Raw genomic sequence first — 19,641 nt, 5'->3', positions numbered from 1 at the left:
GAGGGAGACACAGAATCTGAAGCAGGTTCCAGGCTCTGAGCTGTCAGCACAGAGCCCGGCACAGGGCTTAAACCCACGAACAGTGAGATCATGACCTGAGCTAAAGTCGGACACTTAACCGACTGAGCCACCCAGGCGCCCCTGAAGTGTTCCATTTTATGAATACACCACACATTTTATAGTCCGTTCTGATGAGCACTTTGTTCTGGTTGTTTCTTTTCAAAAAGAGTAGAGTGGACTTTGTGTGCACTCTCATTGCGTGCATGTGCCAAGGTTTCTCTCAGGTAGAGAACAGAGGGTGGACGTGCCAAGTCGGAGTGAACAGCACTTCAAATTTACTAGGTACTCTGCCTTCCTGTGAGCGCACCTAGGAATTTTCATTTCCCACATACTTGCCAACAGTTTGTGTTAATAGATATACCATTTAAAATGATTTTATTTATATTGTGAGAAAAACAGATTATACTATGTTCCCACTAAGTTAAAAATTTTTTTTTTAACATTTATTTACTTTTGAAAGAGAGAGCGCACTAGTGGGGCAGAGGCAAAGAGAGAGAGAGAGAGAGAGAGAAAGAGAGAGAGAGAGAGAGAGAGAGAGAGAGAGAGACAAAGAGTCTGAAGCAGAGTCCAGGTTCTGAGTTGTCAGCACAGAGCCAGATGTAGGGCTTTGAACCCATGAACTGTGAGATCATGACCTGGGCCAAAGTCGGACACTTAATGGACTGAGGCACCCAGGTGCCTCTCCCACTAATTTTTAAGGCTTCTTTTGTTACACACTAGGTTCCAGTGCAGAAAGCTAGGTCTGTTTCCAGACTTTCTATCTTGTGGATAATTGTCCACTGTCTCACTGTGCTGTATGAAACAACTTTATAAAAAATAATATCTTCTAAAGTGCATTCCTTTTCATTTATTTTCCTCAAAATTGTCATGGTTATTCTTTGCTCTTTGTTGTTCCATGGGAGTTTTAGCATTGGTTTGGTGAGGTCTACAAAACACCTTCTAGGAAGATCGGACTGGAATGCATGGACTTTACAGATTAATTTGGAGAGAATGGCTATCTTTAAAAAATGGGAGTCTTTCTTACCCATTAACATGCTGCATTTTTCCATTTTTTTCAGGTTTTAAAAATTTACACCCTTCAATAAAATTTTATACTGTTACCATAATATTAATGAATGTCTTTTGTCAGCTATGTTCTTATATACATACCTCATATTTTTTGTTGCTACTGTGACTGATATGATTTTTAAATTATATTTTTAATTGGGTGTTGCTGGTATATATAGAGATGTTATTGATTTTTGTACATTATTTCGTATCCACCAAACTCTTATTGCCTTTAATCGTTTCTTTATATAATCTCATAGATTTTTCCATGCAGACAATCGTATCATCTGTGAATAATGACAATTTTGATTGTTCTTGTCTAATCTTTACATCTTTTTCCCCCCTGGTCTTTTTGCTTTAGCCAGGACATCCAAGAAAAGGCTGAATACAATGCTAAAGGCCATCCTTATTTTTAAAAATGGAATGTTCTAAACATTTAACTATTAATCATGATATTTGTTGAAGTTTTTGATAGATACTCTTTATCAAGTAAAGAAAGTTCCCCTTCAGTCCTGGGTGCTAAGAATTTTTACTTGAGTAGATGTTAAATTTCATGTGTTCTTATTCTATATCTTTTGAGATTATGTCTTCTCTTTTTTGTGTTAGGGTTGTATATTACTTTTATTGATTTTCTAACATTAAATCATCCTTGCATTTCTGAAATAAGCTTTACTTGGTCATGGGGTATTTATTTTTAAATACTTCCCTGAATTTGGTTGCTAATAAATTATTTAGCACTTTTACATTTATGTTCATGAGTGAGCTTGGCCTGTAATTTTCTCTTTTTGTACTATCCTTCTCCACTTTGGGCAATAAGGTTGCATTAGCCTCATATAATGAGTTAGGGAGTTCTCTTTCTTTTTTTCTGTTTTTTTTTTTTTTTTTTTTGATGCCATGATTTTCTTTTCTTTCTTTCTTTCTTTCTTTCTTTCTTTCTTTCTTTCTTTCTTCCTTTCTTTCTCTCTCTCTTTCTTTCTCTCTTTTATTCTAGTAGTATGTTGTTTACTTTCTTCTTTTTTTTAATATGAAATTTATTGTCAAATTGGTTTCCATACAACACCCACTGCTCATCCCAAAAGGTGCCCTCCTCAATACCCATCACCCACCCTCCCCTCCCTCCCACCCCGCCATCAACCCTCAGTTTGTTCTCCGTTTTTAAGAGTCTCTTATGTTTTGGCTCCCTCCCTCTCTAACCTTTTTTTTTTTCCCTTCCCCTCCCCCATGGACTTTTGTTAAGTTTCTCAGGATCCACATAAGAGTGAAAGTATATGGTATCAGTCTTTGTATGTCTTATTTCACTTAGCATAGCACTCTCCAGTTTCATCCACATTGCTACAAAAGGTCATATTTCATTCTTTCTCATTGCCGTGTAGTATTCCATTGTGTATATAAACCACAATTTCTTTATCCATTCATCAGTTGATGGACATTTAGGCGCTTTCCATAATTTGGCTATTGTTGAGAGTGCTGCTATAAACATTGGGGTACAAGTGCCCCTATGCATCAGCACTCCTGTATCCCTTGGGTAAATTCCTAGCAGTGCTATTGCTGGGTCATAGGGTAGGTCTATTTTTAATTTTTTGAGGAACCTCCACACTGTCTTCCAGAGTGGCTGCACCAGTTTGCATTCCCACCAACAGTGCAAGAGGGTTCCCGTTTCTCCACATCCTCGCCAGCATCTATAGTCTCCTGATTTGTTCATTTTGGCCACTCTGACTGGCATGAGGTGATATCTGAGTGTGGTTTTGATTTGTATTTCCCTGATGAGGAGCGATGTTGAGCATCTTTTCATGTGCCTGTTGGCCATCCGGATGTCTTCTTTAGAGAAGTGTCTATTCATGTTTTCTGCCCATTTCTTCACTGGATTATTTGGTTTTGGTGAGTTCTTTATAGATTTTGGATACTAGCCCTTTGTCCGATATGTCATTTGCGAATATCTTTTCCCATTCCGTTGGTTGCCTTTTAGTTTTGTTGCTTGTTTCCTTTGCTGTGCAGAAGCTTTTTATCTTCATAAGGTCCCAGTAATTCACTTTTGCTTTTAATTCCCTTGCCTTTGGGGATGTGTCGAGTAAGAGATTGCTACGGCTGAGGTCAGAGAGGTCTTTTCCTGCTTTCTCCTCTAGGGTTTTGATGGTTTCCTGTCTCACATTCAGGTCCTTTATCCATTTTGAGTTTGTTTTTGTGAATGGTGTAAGAAAGTGGTCTAGTTTCATTCTTCTGCATGTTGCTGTCCAGTTCTCCCAGCACCATTGGTTAGATTGTCTTTTTTCCATTGGATATTCTTTCCTGCTTTGTCAAAGATTAGCTGGCCATACTTTTGTGGGTCTAATTCCGGGGTTTCTATTCTATTCCATTTAAAATTTATTTATTTATTTAAATTTAAGTCCAACCTAGTTAACATATAGTATAACAATAATTTCAGGAATAAAATTTCAGGAATAGAATGGATTCATCATTTACATGTAACACCCAGTGCTCATCCCAACAAGTGTGCTCCTTAATGCCTCTCACTCCTTCAGCTCTTCCCTCCACCCAACACCCCACCAGCAACCTTCAGTTTGTTCTCTGTATTCAAAAGTCTCTTATAGTTTGTTTCCCTCTCTCTTTTTACATATTTTTTGCTTCCTTTCCCAGATGTTCATCTGTTTTGTATCTTAAATTCCACATATGAGTGAAAATATATGATATTTGTCTTTCTCTGACTTATATCTCTTAGCATAAACACTCTAGTTCCATCCATGGTGTTGCAAATGGCAAGATTTCATTCTTTTTGATCACTGAGTAATATTCCATTGTATGTATATACCATATCTTCTTCATCTATTCATCAGTTGATGGACATTTGGGCTCTTTCCATACTTTGGCTATTGTCGATAGTGCTGCTATAAACATTGGGGTGCATGTGCCCCTTCGAATCAGCACTCCTGTTTCCTTGGGGTAAATACCTAGTAGTGCAATTGCTGGGTTGTAGGGTAGTTCTATTTTTAATTTTTTGAGGACCCTCCATACAGTTTTCCAGAGTGGCTGCACCAGTTTGTATTCCCACCAGCAGTGCAAAGGGTTCCTCTTTCTCCACCTCCTCGCCAACATCCGTTGTTGCCTGAGTTGTTAATTTTAGCCTTTCTGACAAGTATGAGGAGGTGTCTCTTTGTGGTTTTGATTTGTATTTCCCTGATGATGACTGACGTTGAGCATTTTTTCATGTGTCTGTTCAGCCATCTGGATGTCTTCTTTGGAGAAGTGTCTATTCATGTCCTTCGCCCATTTCTTCACTGGGTTGTTTGTTTTTTGGGTGTTGAGTTTGATAAGTTCTTTATAGATTTTGGATACTAACCCTTTATCTGACATGTCATTGCAAATATCTTCTCCCATTCCATCCATTGCCTTTTAGTTTTGCTGATTGTTTCCTTTGCTTTGCAGAAGGTTTTTATTTTGATGAGGTCCCAATAGTTCATTTTTTGCTCTTGTTTCCCTTGCCTCTGGAGACATGTCAAGTAAGAAATTGCTGTGGGTGAGGTCAAAGAGGTTTTTGCCTGTTTCCTCTTCTAGGATTTTGATAGCTTCCTGTTTTAATGTTTAGATCTTTCATCCATTTTGAGTTTATTTTTGTGTATGGTGTAAGAAAGTTGTTCAAGTTCATTCTTCTGTATGTCACTGTCTAGTTTTCCCAACACCATTTGCTGAATAGACTGTCTTTTTTTCATTGAATATTCTTTCCTGCTTTGTCAAAGATTAGTTGGCCATACATTTGTGGGTCCCTTTTTGGGTTCTCTATTCTGTACCATTGATCTATGTGTCTGTTTTTGTGCCAGTACCATACTGTCTTGATGATTACAGCTTTGTAATACAGCTTGAAGTCCAGAATTGTGATGCCTCCAGTTTTGATTTTCATTTATGGATTACTTTGGCTATTCAGGGTCTTTTGTGATTACATACAAATTTTAGGAGTGTTTGTTCTACCTCTGTGAAGAATGAGCTGGTGTTATTTTGATAGGGATTGCATTGAATATGTAGATTGCTTTGGGTAGTATCGACATTTTAGGAATATTTGTTCTTCCAATCCATGAGCATGGAATGTTTTTCCTGTTTTTGCATCTTCAATTTTTTTCATGAGCTTTCTATAGTTTTCAGTGTATAGATTTTTTCACCTCTTTGGTTAGATTTATTCCTAGGGATTTTGTGGTTTCTGGTACAATTGTAAATGGGATCAATTCCTTGATTTCTCTTTCTGCTACTTCATTATTGATGTATAGAAATGCAACTGATCTGTACATTGATTTTATATCCTTCAACTTTATATCCTTCAATTCATGTATTAGTTGTAGCAGTTTTTTTGGTGGAGTCTTTTGGGTTTTCCACATAGAGTATCATGTCATCTGAGAAGAGTGAAAGTTTGACTTCCTCCTTGCCAATTTGGATGCCTTTTATTTCTTTGTTTTGTCTCATTGCTGAGGCTAGGACCTCTAACACTATGTTGAATAACAGTGGTGAGAATGGACATCTTTGTTGTGTTCCTGACCTTAGGGTGAAAGCTCTCAGTTTTTCCCCATTGAGGATGATATTAGCAGGGGGTCTTTCATATATGGCCTTAAGATGATGAGGTATGATCCTTCCATCCCTACTTTCTTGAGGGTTTTATCAAGAAAGGATGCTGTATTTTATCAAATGCTTTTTCAGTATCTATTGAGAGGATCATGTGGTTTTTATCCTTTCTTTTATTAATGTGATGTATCATATTGATTGATTTGTAGGTATTGAACCAGCTGTGCACCCCAGAAATAAATCCCACTTGATCGTGGTGAATAATTCTTTTAACGTATAGTTGGATCTGGTTTGCTAGTATCTTGTTGAGAATTTTTGCATCCACGTTCATCAGAGAAATTGGTCTGTAGTTTTTCCTTTTTAGTGGTGTGTTTGTTTGGTTTTGGAATCAAATTATTGCTGGACTCATAGAATGACTTTGAAAGTTTTCCTTCCATTTCTATTTTTTGGAATAGCTTCAAAAGAATAGGTGTTAACTTTGCTTTAAATGTTTGGTAGAATTCCTCTGGAAAGTCATCTGGCCCTGGACTCCTGTTTGTTGGGACATTTTTGATTACTGATTCAATTTCTTTATTGATTATAGGTCTGTTCAAATTTTCTATTTCTTTTTGTTTCAGTTTTGGTAGCTTATGTGTTTCTAGAAATTTGTCCATTTCTTCCAGATTGGCCAAGTTGTTAGCATATAATTGCTCACAATATTCTTTTATTATTGTTTGTATTTCTGCAGTGTTGGTTGTGATTTCTCCTCTTTCATTCATGATTTTACTTATTTGGGTCCTTTCCTTTTTCTTTTTGATCAATTTGGCTAGGAGTTTATCAATTTTGTTAATTCTTTCAAAGAACCAGCTCCTGGTTTCATATCTGTTCTGTTTTTTTTTTTTTTTTTTTTTTTTTGATTTTGATATCATTGATTTTTGCTCTAATCTTTATTTCCCTTCTTCTGCTGTTTTTGGGCTTTATTTGCTGTTCCTTTTCCAGCTCTTTTAGGTGTAATGTTAGGTTCTGTATTTGAGACCTTTCTTCCTTCTTTAGGAAGGCCTGGATTGCTATATACTCCCTTTTTATGACCGCTTTTGCTGCATCCCAGAGGTTTTGTGTTTTTGTGTTTTCATTTTCATTGGCTTCCATGTTGGGGAGTTCTCTTTCTATATGTTTGGTAATATTTGTATAAATTAGGAAATACTTGTTCCTTGTAGGTTTGGCATCTACTTGTGCAATCATTGTTGCCCTTTTTTTGGAGGGAGGGTAGATCATAGGTTTTTAGTTATTGATTCAAGTGCTTTAGTAATCATAAGTCTGTTTAGGATTCCTATATTTTTTATGAGAGTTTGATAATTCAAATATTGTTTTTGAAAAATGTATGGCTTTTTTTAGGTTTCAAATTTATTGGCATCAAGTTGTTCAAGCATTCTCTTAAGACAGTTTACATTTCTAATGTATCTGTAATTTTATATCTTTTTTAAAGTCTAATATGATCAATGTACCTTGGTTCTTTTCCTTATTTGGTCTTGCTAGAGGATTGGCTTCATTTTGATCCTTGCAAAGACTCAGGCATTGGTCCTGTTGACCCTCTTTACTTTGTTCTTTGTTTCTATATGATGAATTTCTGCTCTTTTCATTTTCATTTCTTTTTTTCTACTCCTTAACTTGGGTTTCTGTTTTCAATTTCTAATTTTTTGAGTTAGATGCTGAAGCCATAGCCTTTTGATTTCTCTTCCTATCTAGTATATGTATTTAAGGCAACAATTACCTCTTCGTACTGAGTATTGAGTTGCATACAACAATTTTGATAGGTAGTACCTTTATTGTCATTCAGTTTTGAATAGTGATACTGTCCTTTTTGATTTATTTTCAGTCCTATAAATTATGTACAAGATATTTTAAAATTTCCTAACATTCATGGTTTTGAGGTTTATTTCTAAACTATTCGTTTCTAATATTATAGTACTTTGGTCACAAAATGTGGTCTGTATGGTACAGAATGTTTTGACTTTATTAAATCCTGCTTTGTGAGCAAGTATCCTGTCAGTATTTGGTAAATTATTCATATGTTCTTGAAAACAAAATGTATTCTTTAAATTTTGGTGTAGGATGTAAGTTGTAGTTCATTTGGTGAAGTTTGCTAATTGTTCTGGTACTAATTATGCTTCTTTCTTACTGCTTTTTATATAGCATTTATAGTAAGATGTTAAAATCTTTCCCCAATGATTATGGATTTGTTCATTTTTACTTGTGAGTTTTTTCTAAATATATTTTATCTATCTATCTAGTAATCTCTATACCCAACATGGGGCTCAAACTCATTACCACGAGATCAAGAGTCATATATTCTTATGACTGAGGCAGCCAGGTGCCCCTCTATATATTTCAAAGCTATGGTATTCAGTATATACAGGTATAAGATGATTATATATTTCTGAAAACATTATTCATTTTATCACTACATAGTAATATTTTTAGTTAAATATGTATTTAGTCATATTTAGTCAAATATATTTAGTCAAATATATATTTCTCTCTTAAATATATCAGTGTGGAGCCTTCTTGGGATTCTCTCTTTCTCTCTCTCTCTCTCTGCTCCTCCTTCCTTTTCTCTCTCTCTCAAAGTAAATAAATAAACAAACATAAAAAAACCATACTCACATAAGGTGAGTGAATATTTTTGGCATTCTTTTATGCATTCTTGATGCTTCCCTAGTTCCTTTTGCTTCTTTACTTTCATTTTTTTCATTTCATGTTATTTCATTTGCTTCATTTACTTTCATTTTTCATTTAATTTTCTTCTTTCTGAAGAATATCCTTTAGTACCTTTTTCAAGGAGGGCCTGTGAATGGTAAATTCTTTCAGTCTCAGTCTTTGTTAATCTGAAACATCTTTATTTTGCTCTCATTATATTGTATTTAATTGAGTGATAATAGGATATAGTAAAATACAAATAGCTCAGTTCAATGAATTTTGATAAACTACCACCAAAACAGTACACAGGACATTTCCTTTACTCCCCAAATTCCCTACTCCTGTCAATCCCATCCCCCATCTCCATTCTAGAAACAACTGCTGTTTGGTTTTCTGTTGTCATTAGATTAGTTTTAACTCTTTTAGAGCTTCATAGAAATGGAATCATGCAGTATATACTTTTGTACTTGGCTTCGTTTATTCACAATATTTTTGCAATTCATACAAGTGTTGTGTATTTAGTACTTTTTAAAAAAATTTTTGAGTAGTATTCCATCATATGTATGGACTACCATATGTTTTTCATTCTCCTACTGATGCACAGTGGGTTTTCCCATACACCAGCCTTATCTCTGGCCAGGTATCCATTGCTCTGAGATCTTTTTTTTTTTAAGTTTTTATTTATTTATTTTGAGAGACAGAGAGAGTGCAAGCGGGGGAAGGGCAGAGAGAGGAAGAATCCTTCTGCTCTGTCAGCAAGGAAGATCCATGCTGTCAGCACAGAGCCCTATGTGGGGCTTGAACTCACCAACTGTGAGATTATGACCTGAGCCAAAATCAAGAGTCAGATGCTTAACAGATTGAGCCACCCAGGTGCCCTGCTCTGAGATCTTAAATAGTCACTCAAAAAGCCAAAACCCATTCTCTGACACCATCTAATAACACCAGCTCCTCACTTCCTGGATTTTGATTCCTCTTTCATCTTTCAAATTTCTTACACTGATGCTACCCTCAGTTCTTTCAGTTATTTTTTTTTTTTCCACGTTTATTTATTTTTGGGACAGAGAGAGACAGAGCATGAACGGGGGAGGGGCAGAGAGAGAGGGAGACACAGAATCGGAAACAGGCTCCAGGCTCTGAGCCATCAGCCCAGAGCCCGATGCGGGGCTCGAACTCCCGGACCGCGAGATCGTGACCTGGCTGAAGTCGGACGCTTAACCGACTGCGCTACCCAGGCGCCCCTCTTTCAGTTTTTTGACCAGTCCTTGAGACGTATCTTAAAACCCAAGGCTTTTTCTGATGATACAGTTGTTTTCCAAATTTCTCAGCACAAGTTGGGAGTGGTTGGTGCATGGGATCACTGTTAAAAGGATCTTTCATACATAATAGTCAGTCATGACATTTTAAGAGCATGTACCATGTGCAACTTATTTAATTAAGTACTTAATTTAGATGATTTTATTTAATCCTTACTACAATTCTATGATTACTCCCACTTACAGATAAGCACACTGAGGCTTAGATAAGCTCAACAAGATGACACATCTAGTAAATGGCAAGTCAGAATTTGAACTCAGATCATGTCTATATTTTGCATTTTTAAGAATTGTTTTGCATTGCTGGACAGTAAATTCTACTTTTAGCTTTGTCAGGAAAGCTTCATACATTTTGCCAGGGTGATTACCCATGATTCCTTTTCTTTCTGAGGCCAAGTCATCAGTTAGCCTGCACATTTTTCTATTTCATGATTCATGGGCTGCTGTGTTTTCTCCAGGAAGTGTGGCTCACTCTCTAAGGAGAGCCTCATTTTTGGGTGATGATCCTGTGGTCAGAAATCCTTTTCCTTCCATTTCTCCTTAGGGATAACCAGCTTTCCGGTGAACTAGAAGGAAACCAGAAAGGAGAAATTCAGCCTCTGCTATTATAGGCAGGTCCAAGTGATGCTCTCTTGTCTTCTGGAAGACCTTTTGTTATTTAGTGATTATTTTTACAACTCAGTTGGGCATTTGGTTAGAGTCTCTTGGATTAATTAAGCAGTGGTAATTAACTGAGTCTTGGGCCTCCATGGAACAGTTGCAGTTGGTTATTTCTAAGTTACCATGATGATAGCTTTAAATCTCTCAGGGAATCTTACACAACTTCTTTCTTGTACCTGGACAGTACACAGCTGATTTCCCAGAGAATTTTGGTGCCCTATTTGTGTGAATAAAAATAATAAGTATAGATGAGGTAGATAAGCCAATTGGCTACTTGTAATTCAAACTTTCCCAGGTTGTCCCTTAACTTATGGTGTAAGAGAAAAAAAAAATCCAGAATACAGTGAATGGAAAAGAAATATATTGAAGTTTGGTCTATAGAGCAAATGTGAAATAGAAGGAAAATGTAGTTACTGGAATAATTCAGGTCAAATCCATATTGGAGGGAGACTAAACAAAGAAAGGGAAAATGGTAAAGAGAGAATTGGGAAACAAAGCATATGAAAAACTGGAGCCGGGGCGCCTGGGTGGCTCAGTTGGTTGAGCATCCGACTTCGGCTCAGGTCATGATCTCATGGTCTGTGAGTTCAAGCCCCGCATGGGGCTCTGTGCTGACAGCTTGGAGCCTGGAACCTGCTTCAGATTCTGTGTGTCCCTCTCTCTGACCCTCCCCTGTTCATGCTCTGTCTCTCTCTGTCTCAAAAATAAATAAACATTAAAAAATAATTAAAAAACAAAACAAAACTGGAGCCACCTGGGAAGAGATGAATCTTTCTTCTTGTAAGCTTGAGTCAAGAACTGTCAGTCATCTTGGTAACACCAGGTTGGATGCCTAACGTTCCCATGAAAAAGACCAGGAGAAATTTCAGGAAAAAACTTAGCTGTATCCAGAAATTCAGATATGGCGAAGTGAAGTCAATGTTCCAGAAAATTCTTCCAAATCAAGTTGTCTGTGGAAGATATAACTGCAATGGTGCTGTGTAAACCCAAACTTTAACCCTTAAAATTTCTGAGCCTGGAAAAACTGAAGAAAATGCAGCAAGTGGCCCAAGATACAATTCACCAACAAGAAAGGGCAGAAAAGGAACAGCAGCAAATAACTCATTGAATGATAATTTAGCATTTATTTTTTTATTTTGTTTATTTACTTATTTTTAAATTTGGTCAATATTTATTTTTGAGAGAGAGAGAGAGAGAGAGTCATAGAGCATGAGCGGGGGATGGGCAGAGGGAGAGGGAGACACAGAATCCGAAGCAGGCTTCAGGCTCTGAGCTGTCAGCACAGAGCCTGATGCAGGGCTTGAACTCATGAACCATGAGATCATGACCTGAGCCAAAGTCGGAGGCTTAACTGACTGAGCCACCCAGGTGCCCTGATAATTTAGTGTTTACAGAATACCCTACCTCACTTACTATTAGCAATAGCTAGAAAATAATTTGCATCTGTATGCTAAAGATAGTAGGTATTAATAAACTGAGAGTGCTCATATAAATAATATAAAAATACTCAAGACTAATGAAAGTTGTATTGTGAATTTAGATGCTTTGGTTTGTATTGAACATAAGCAATTAAAAAACTTTGAACTATCCCCTCCCTCTCAAAAAAGCATATGAAAAACTGGTTTTTGCTCTTAAATGAGGAAGAATAGTAAAACACATTAAGGCCACATGGAAAGAATATAGATCAGGAAGACATCCTGGTTTGGAGAGTCAGGACTCTGAATTATTAATGAATTTAGAAGGATGATTCCAGAGTTTGATTTATGCCTGTAGAGAACAGCCCAGAGTTCAGACTAAACAGCCAGAGAGAATGAAAAGCCTCAAGGTAGACACTGGGTGTGTTTTCCTGTCCAAACTCCTGTTCATTCCAAGGCAAGCAGAGAAATGGAATCATGCTACAGTTTGGTCTTATTGTCTATATTGAGGATCAATCATTATGAAGTGTATGGTGGATACAGACATGTGTCCAGAAGTGGCCTACTTACTAGTTCCATAGTCTGTCAGATGATAGGTTCTCTCTAAATGGAGGAGCTATTTGTCCTCAGGAGCAGTGACCAAGGCGGGAGAGAGAAGGAGAATATCTCCTTGGGTTTGGAGAAGACCCAAAGTCCCCTGGTCACTGAGTGTGAAGCAGCAATATGGCAAGGTCTCTTGCTACTGATTTCCTTTCAACCCTTAGGGTCAGTGTCAAAGGTCCAGAGGCTGGTCAGAATGGAGTCACATGATTGGGCTTCACAACCTGTACCTTGCAGGTTTGGATGATCCATTTGTTGAGGCAATTGGGATCCTGAGTGAACAGGTTCACCTTTTAGGCCCTGTATGCTGTCCCATTAAGAGGGGAAATCTTCTGGGGAAGTGTATGAGTCAGAAATTTTCAGAGAAGCAGAACCAATAGGACAAGCACAACAAACAGGAATTAAGGAATTTAAGGAATTGGCTCATGCAGTTGTGGGAGCTGGAAAGTCTAAAATCTATAGGGCAGCCGGACAGGCTGGAAATTCTGGTAGGAGTTGATGATGCAGTTTGAGCCTGAAGGTATTGTGGGGGCAGAATTCCTTCCTCTTTGTGGGACCTCAGTCTTTTCTCTGAAGGCCTTCAGCTGATTGGATAAGGACAACTGACATTATAGAGGTCCATTTGCTTTACTCCAGGTCTACTGACTTAAATGTTAATCTAAATAATACCTTCATAGCAACATCTAGACTGATGTTTCAGCAAAAAATTGGGCACCATGGCCTAGTCAGTTTGGCATTTAAAATTAACCATCACAGGAAAAGAGGAAGGATGCTCTCTGTCACATTCCTCCTTTTCTTTCTCTTTTCAACCAAGAACCAAGTGGGATCTGAACCCTCAGAGGTGATGGTTGTGGATCAGGGCTGCCCTGGTGGGTGTTAGTGTTCAGGGCTGGACACCGGCAGCTGCAGCAAAGGAGTACGACTAGATACTAAAACAGCACAATGGGGAGCCCCCTTCCCTGTGGTATGGAATCCAGGATGAAAGGGAGAGGGTCTCCTATACATACTCCCACCATAAAGAGGGGTTGAAACTAAAGCTGAGCAGAGTTAGTTTCAGAAATAAACTTGGTGGGATCCTCTGAGGTCAAGATCTGGGCTTTGATTTTCGCAGTGGTGAGCCTTGCCCGGCTTGTGGCAGGCTGGAGGATGTTCATAACGCTTCTTTAAAGTGCTGTAATTAAAAGTTTTGGAAATATCCATGGGCAATGTAGTAATGCCACTCCAACACCTTAGCCTCCTCACTCGGCTGATATACTGAAACAGGATTCTGAGCCACAACAATGGGATCAACTGATTTTGTTGTTAAGTAGCTTCTAAGAGCATTTTGAAGTCTCAGAAATGCCACCGAGGAAAAGCTCTTCAAATCCCCTTCTCTTCTTCCCAGCTCCTCCTCTCTGTTGGCCACAGAAATAGATTAACATTTGTTACACCTCCATTGTAAGCAGTCAGGCAGGCAATCGGCATTTTATCTTTGGTATTTGATTGAAGGTAGAAGGCATTTTTCATTTATATTTTTGCCTGAAGGGAAAGGGGAAGCAGATAAAAGGAAGAAAAGGCATTGCTATGATGTACTTCTCCTGTATACGAAAGTTGTAATCTAATGTCGTACTCCATTTCTTTTCAATTCGGTGAATATTCCTTCATTATCTGACAAAACACTCAGGCCTGGGATGAGGTTACCTGATATGTAGGGGAATATCACAGTGTTAATAAAGTTGTGTCAAACGTCCTCTAAAATGCTTATAATTTTGTTCTCATGCTTTATTTTTGCCTTCAGTAGAATAATTTGGATTTATGTGTTTGTTATTTTAGAATCCACTTTGAAAAATAACTTGGGTTATAAGCAGACAATTAGGAAGAATTGCAATTAATTTATTCCAGTTAAAAATGTAAATGAAAATTTTTATTATTCTAATACTAAGGGCAATCAATTACAAATGCATTATGCTGAAGGATGATATTAAAATAAATAGAAGTTTGTACACAAATAACAACCTCTCCTAGAAAACTCATGTATACTAAATACAAATGAATATTAGATATACTACAATGTTGTAATAATACCTTATATTTATTTAGCCTTACATTTTAGAAGTACACTCATGCACATTGCTCATTTAAGGTATTTTTCCCAGTTGAATGATCCGCTCAACCTCTGCATTTTCATAGATGGAGAAAACCTTCTTATGTACCCTGAGGATTAAATTTCAAATCATGGAAATGAGATGGAAGATGAAAATCAAAGAACTGACTACCAATTTTTTTTATTAAAGTATTTTTCTTCTTCAGACAACTTAATGGAGGAAATCAGGAAAAAATATTTTCCTTGAAGAATTACTGTATTTCCATTTTTTGACATTAACCAGTGGCCACGGGAGGAGTTGAGAGGACATTAATCAGATTTGCCTGAGGCACAGATTTGGAGGAGGCAGTGGTGTAAAGGGAAACCTATAAGAACATGTAGATTTCCAAGGAACTTTGCCAGTCAATGCCAAGTAAGGTTTCTAAGACAAAATGAAGAGAAACTAATAAAGATAAAGGAAGATTGTCACAGGTGCTGGGAATGACCAGAAACCTGGCGACCAAATGATTGTGTATTCTGCCTCTCCTGTTCATCTTAGATTAATATAAGAAGAATTTGTAAGAATTATTCAAGGAAGACACACACACATACAAGCATAAAAATAATTTTTATTATTATAAAAGCAATCAGCATTTATTATGGAAAAATTAGAAAATACAGATTAACCAAAAGAAAGTAAAAAATTCCCAAACCAATGACTCAGAAATAATTTTATTTTTCTTTATATCTGTGTATCATGTATGGGATAAGTGAGAACAAATAAATTTTTTAAAGCTATTGGTAGAGTTTCTTTTAGGGAGATAATTCTCTTTGTTTAAGAGAATTCTGTGCTGGGGGCCGCCTAGGTGGCTCAGTCGGTTGAGCGTCCGACTTTGGCTCAAGAGTTGGAGCCCCGCGTCAGGCTCTGTGCTGACAGCTCAGAGCCTGGAGCCTGCTTCGGATTCTGTGTCTCCCTCTTTTTCTGCCCCTCCTCCACTCATGCTCTGTCTCTCTCTGTCTCAAAAATAAATAAACAAAAAAAAAATTAAAAAAAAAAAAAGAAAACTCTGTTGGATTTGCCAGGTTTGAAAGAGAACACCCTAGAACATCAATGTGCTCATAATATCCAGTTTTTTCCTGCTGGATCCTGTGGCGGTTTGGAAGACCACAAGACTAATTCTAATCTGTGTGTGTGTGTGTGTGTGTGTGTGTGTGTGTGTAAGATGTGTCCATGTGTTTTCTTTGTAGTGGTGTTGTTGAAGCCAATATGTATGTCTCTTCCTAATTCTGTATTCAGTGACTTCATGTTGGTAGCTAGAAATTGGCCATGATGGGAATATTTTTTGATGATGTTTCGTCATTGTAATGTTCATCATGATGGTCTTCAAAATGTGATGATGTTTAGCCATATCTTGTGCATGTCCTTATTTATTTCTTGAACTTAACTTCCTGGAAGTAAAAATTAGGATAAAATGGTATGAAAAAATGTAAAGGTTTGGGTATGTTTTGTTAATCTGTTCACTGGAGAGGTCAGGTCATTTTATTTGCTTAACAGCAGAGACTTATTGTGGGTATATCTAGTTTGATGAAAAAGCAATATTAGTGTTTATGTTTTATGATTTGGCAAAAGTTTATTGAAAATTCCATGTGGATTCAGCATATAGAACAGAGAGATTTGATTATTAAAATATAGTTTGGGGGCTCATAGAGGTAGACTTCTGGGTAGAGTGTACCCACAATTGCCTTTTCAAAATTAATATCCTCTTATACCTATCTTGCCTTACACAATTTCCCCCTTTCATACAGTTACTTACATACTTAGGATCAGAATTTAGTGAAGATTAAGAGAGGTGAAGGAAGGGAGAGTGGAAGAAGGAAAAGAAGTATATTATGTGTTTGTGTCCATATGCTGAAACCATTTGGAATCAAAGAATAGTTTCTGAATTATATTACTCAGTTTTTTTTTTAATTTTTTTTCAATGTTTATTTATTTTTGGGACAGAGAGAGACAGAGCATGAACGGGGGAGGGGCAGAGAGAGAGGGAGACACAGAATCGGAAACAGGCTCCAGGCTCTGAGCCATCAGCTCAGAGCCCGACGCGGGGCTCGAACTCACGGACCGCGAGATCGTGACCTGGCTGAAGTCGGACGCTTAACCGACTGCGCCACCCAGGCGCCCCTATTACTCATTTTTTTTTTTTTTAATTTTTTTTCAACGTTTATTTATTTTTGGGACAGAGAGAGACAGAGAATGAACGGGGGAGGGGCAGAGAGAGAGGGAGACACAGAATCGGAAACAGGCTCCAGGCTCTGAGCCATCAGCCCAGAGCCTGACGCGGGGCTCGAACTCACGGACCGCGAGATCATGACCTGGCTGAAGTCGGACGCTTAACCGACTGCGCCACCCAGGCGCCCCGCTATTACTCAGTTTTAAAGCATATTCTTGTTTCTCTTGGCCCTAGTAATGTCTCCTAGTGATTGGGGGCTAGGGTAAGTCCAAACTCATTGCAATGGAAAAGAACACAGAGGTATCCAAAATTTGTATTCTGGGTTGTATGTAAAGGATGAGTTAGCCTGGTTCCCAACACTCTCCAAAATTCCTCCCTTTTTTCCACCTCAGTACCAGCCTTTGCCCCTACTCACTGCACACTCTATTCTCCAGCCACTTGGAGCTGTCTGCAGTTCCCCAAAACATGGTTTTTCTGTTAAGTCTTGACCTTTGCAATATGTTTTTCCTTCTGCCAAGACACTCTTTCCCCTCTCTTTTCACTGCTTGTGCGTACAGTTTCAGGTTAGACATCACTTCCACCAAAGCTCTGGGTCCTCCTCTGAATAAGTTAGGAGCTTCTCTCATATGTTTCCATCATGCTTGGGATTTACCACACACAGTCTTATGATTTCTTGGTTTCCTTATTTGTTTCCCTCACATTAGACTGGGAGCTGCCACAGCACGAAGACTGTACTTGGTTTATCCTAGTCACTTTGCAAAGTGACATTTAGTGAACTATCAGCAAATCTAAGTGGATAAATAATTTAAAAGTAACAAATAAACAGAATTCTTGTGAGTCTGTAGGTTTGCCATATGACTTCAAATATAAGTGAGAAAACATTTATGAGGGTCTGCTTTGTGGCTGTAACTTTGCTAAGTTTCCTGGAAGATACAGAGATGAATACATCTGAGGAATTTATAATCAGTGACTCTGGTGATAATCCAGTCTCCTGAACGTTTGAGCAATTGAAGTAGCAAACATTTGGAGGGTTGTTATTTTTTGTAGATTGAGAAACTAAATAAAAGACCCTGAAGTATCAAAAGTTATAATGTTGCAGGTAAAGAAGAATTTGACTGCTTAAAAATATAATTACACACGTCCAAGACACCTAACATATAGATAATTGTGGGGTTTGTCCTTGTGAAGCTATCTCCCACTTCTAAATGATCATAAAATTACAATTTAACTTTCCCAACAAAATCTGTTATCAGTTCCTGTTTCACATTAGTTTTCTGTGCATGCAAAATTCAATAGAAGCTGTCTGAAGTGTTTTCCTCATTATTAAACAGTTTTCTAAAATCCATAATTCAGCAAGACAGTAAGTAGTTACATTTATTTCTATACAATTCAGCTCTGCAAAGCCAACTGTGAATTCGGTGGGGGCATTCTTGCAGTAGCCAGTTTTTGTTATCAGCTACACAACACGAAAGAAGATTGTATTTTCCAGCTAATGTAAGAAACTGAGTGAGTATAAAGACCTTAAGTATTTTAAAACATTGGCTTGAATTGCAGCCCCGAGATCAAAAGGTAAAGAACAGTGCAAGTCATGGAATGGATACATCAGTTACCTATTTGGAACAAAAGGATCTTGTTTTCCTTTTGCCTTAGATGAAATTACCCATTTTATTTGTTCTGAACCTAAACATTCAAATCTTAAAGTTCCTTTCCTTATCAAACTTCTTCCATCTCCTCATCTCCCAAATTTTAAGTACAATAAGGAAATAAGCCTGAACTTTAATTGCAACATTTTCAAAACATATCATTGTGAAGGTCCTTTTGTTTCAGGAGAGATACTAGGATAAAAAGAAACTTTCTATGTCACAAGGGGGTCTTCCAATTGCAGTATCTACAGTGCGACTCCTCTAAGGACATTTAGTCCAAAATGCACGATTGTGATCTGAAGCAGAGATGAAACAAATCACAGATGCAATTTCATTTTCTATGCTGTTTTTATGTTTTGTTTTGTTTTTTTTTTTGACATTCTTTTAATGTTAGTCCGTAAATGATTTTTGCTAGCAAGGGGCAGTGAAAAACATCTTAGAAGTGATTTTTTTTTTTTTTTTTTGAGAATCTTTCTCCCCTCTGTGACTTTTTGATTCAGAGTGCCTTTAATTTGGCAATATGTATAGACTGTAACAATTGGAAAGGCCCAAACAAACAGCAAAATCCTCCTAGCAAATCTACTTTTTAAACTCTTTCATGATTTGGAGAAAGTTGATACAGGTCAAATCCCATTAAAGTGAACAGAGATTTGACCTGTGATGATATTTGTCAAAACAGAATTTGACATCTCTCTCTAATTAACCAATCTGGTATCACTGGAATTAGTCTCTTTTGACTCAACTGATAGGAAATTAGTTCCAAATGCTTTTCAGCATGTTGGGTGTTTTTTCCTGGGCTAACCCCACTCTTCAGTAGTTTTCTTTTAATTGCCTTCAAAAATTTCATTTTCAAATTACATGGCAAATTCAGATACCACCTACATGAGACCATGAGAAATGCTCCAAGAAACAGCATCCAGTTAAGCTCATTTTCTCCGTTTCTGCTTGGCATAAGCTGAGAAACTGGTAATATGGAAGAAATGACCACTAAAACTTGACTTTTTATGACAGCCGCATCACTATTCACATTTACTTTAGGAGACACTAGGGGTTATAATGTTTCTGTACTTTAAGATCTCAAATTTAATTTTGAGAGGTGGCTAGAGGTAGTAGAGTTGTCTAGATTTACGTTTTAGTCCCAACACTAGATGTGTTCATTTGGGCCATGTAATTGAACTCCCTGAGCCTTTGTTTCTTCGTCACCAAAATGGGTATAATAATACCCACATCACAGAGTTGCCATGAGATTAATTTTGATTACATATGGAAAGTATCCAACCCTGTAGCTGGCATCTAGTAAATGATCAATCAATGCTAGATCCCTTCTCTACCCATTCCTTTCCTTGCTCTTCCTGGTTGAGCTGGAACCCTGGATGTTTTCTAAAGTGTAGG

General features: G+C 37.5%; 1 pseudogene; it reads left to right on the top strand.

The window, feature by feature from the left end:
• Positions 1–11,144: 11,144 nt before the first annotated feature.
• LOC123591886 lies at positions 11,145–11,445 on the top strand (annotated as a pseudogene).
• The last annotated feature ends 8,196 nt before the right edge of the window (positions 11,446–19,641 follow it).

This window comes from Leopardus geoffroyi, chromosome B4 (assembly GCF_018350155.1).
Source record: "Leopardus geoffroyi isolate Oge1 chromosome B4, O.geoffroyi_Oge1_pat1.0, whole genome shotgun sequence".
Lineage (NCBI taxonomy): Eukaryota > Metazoa > Chordata > Mammalia > Carnivora > Felidae > Leopardus > Leopardus geoffroyi.
Note: the sequence above shows the minus strand (reverse complement) of the source record. Positions and strands in the feature narration are given on the sequence as shown.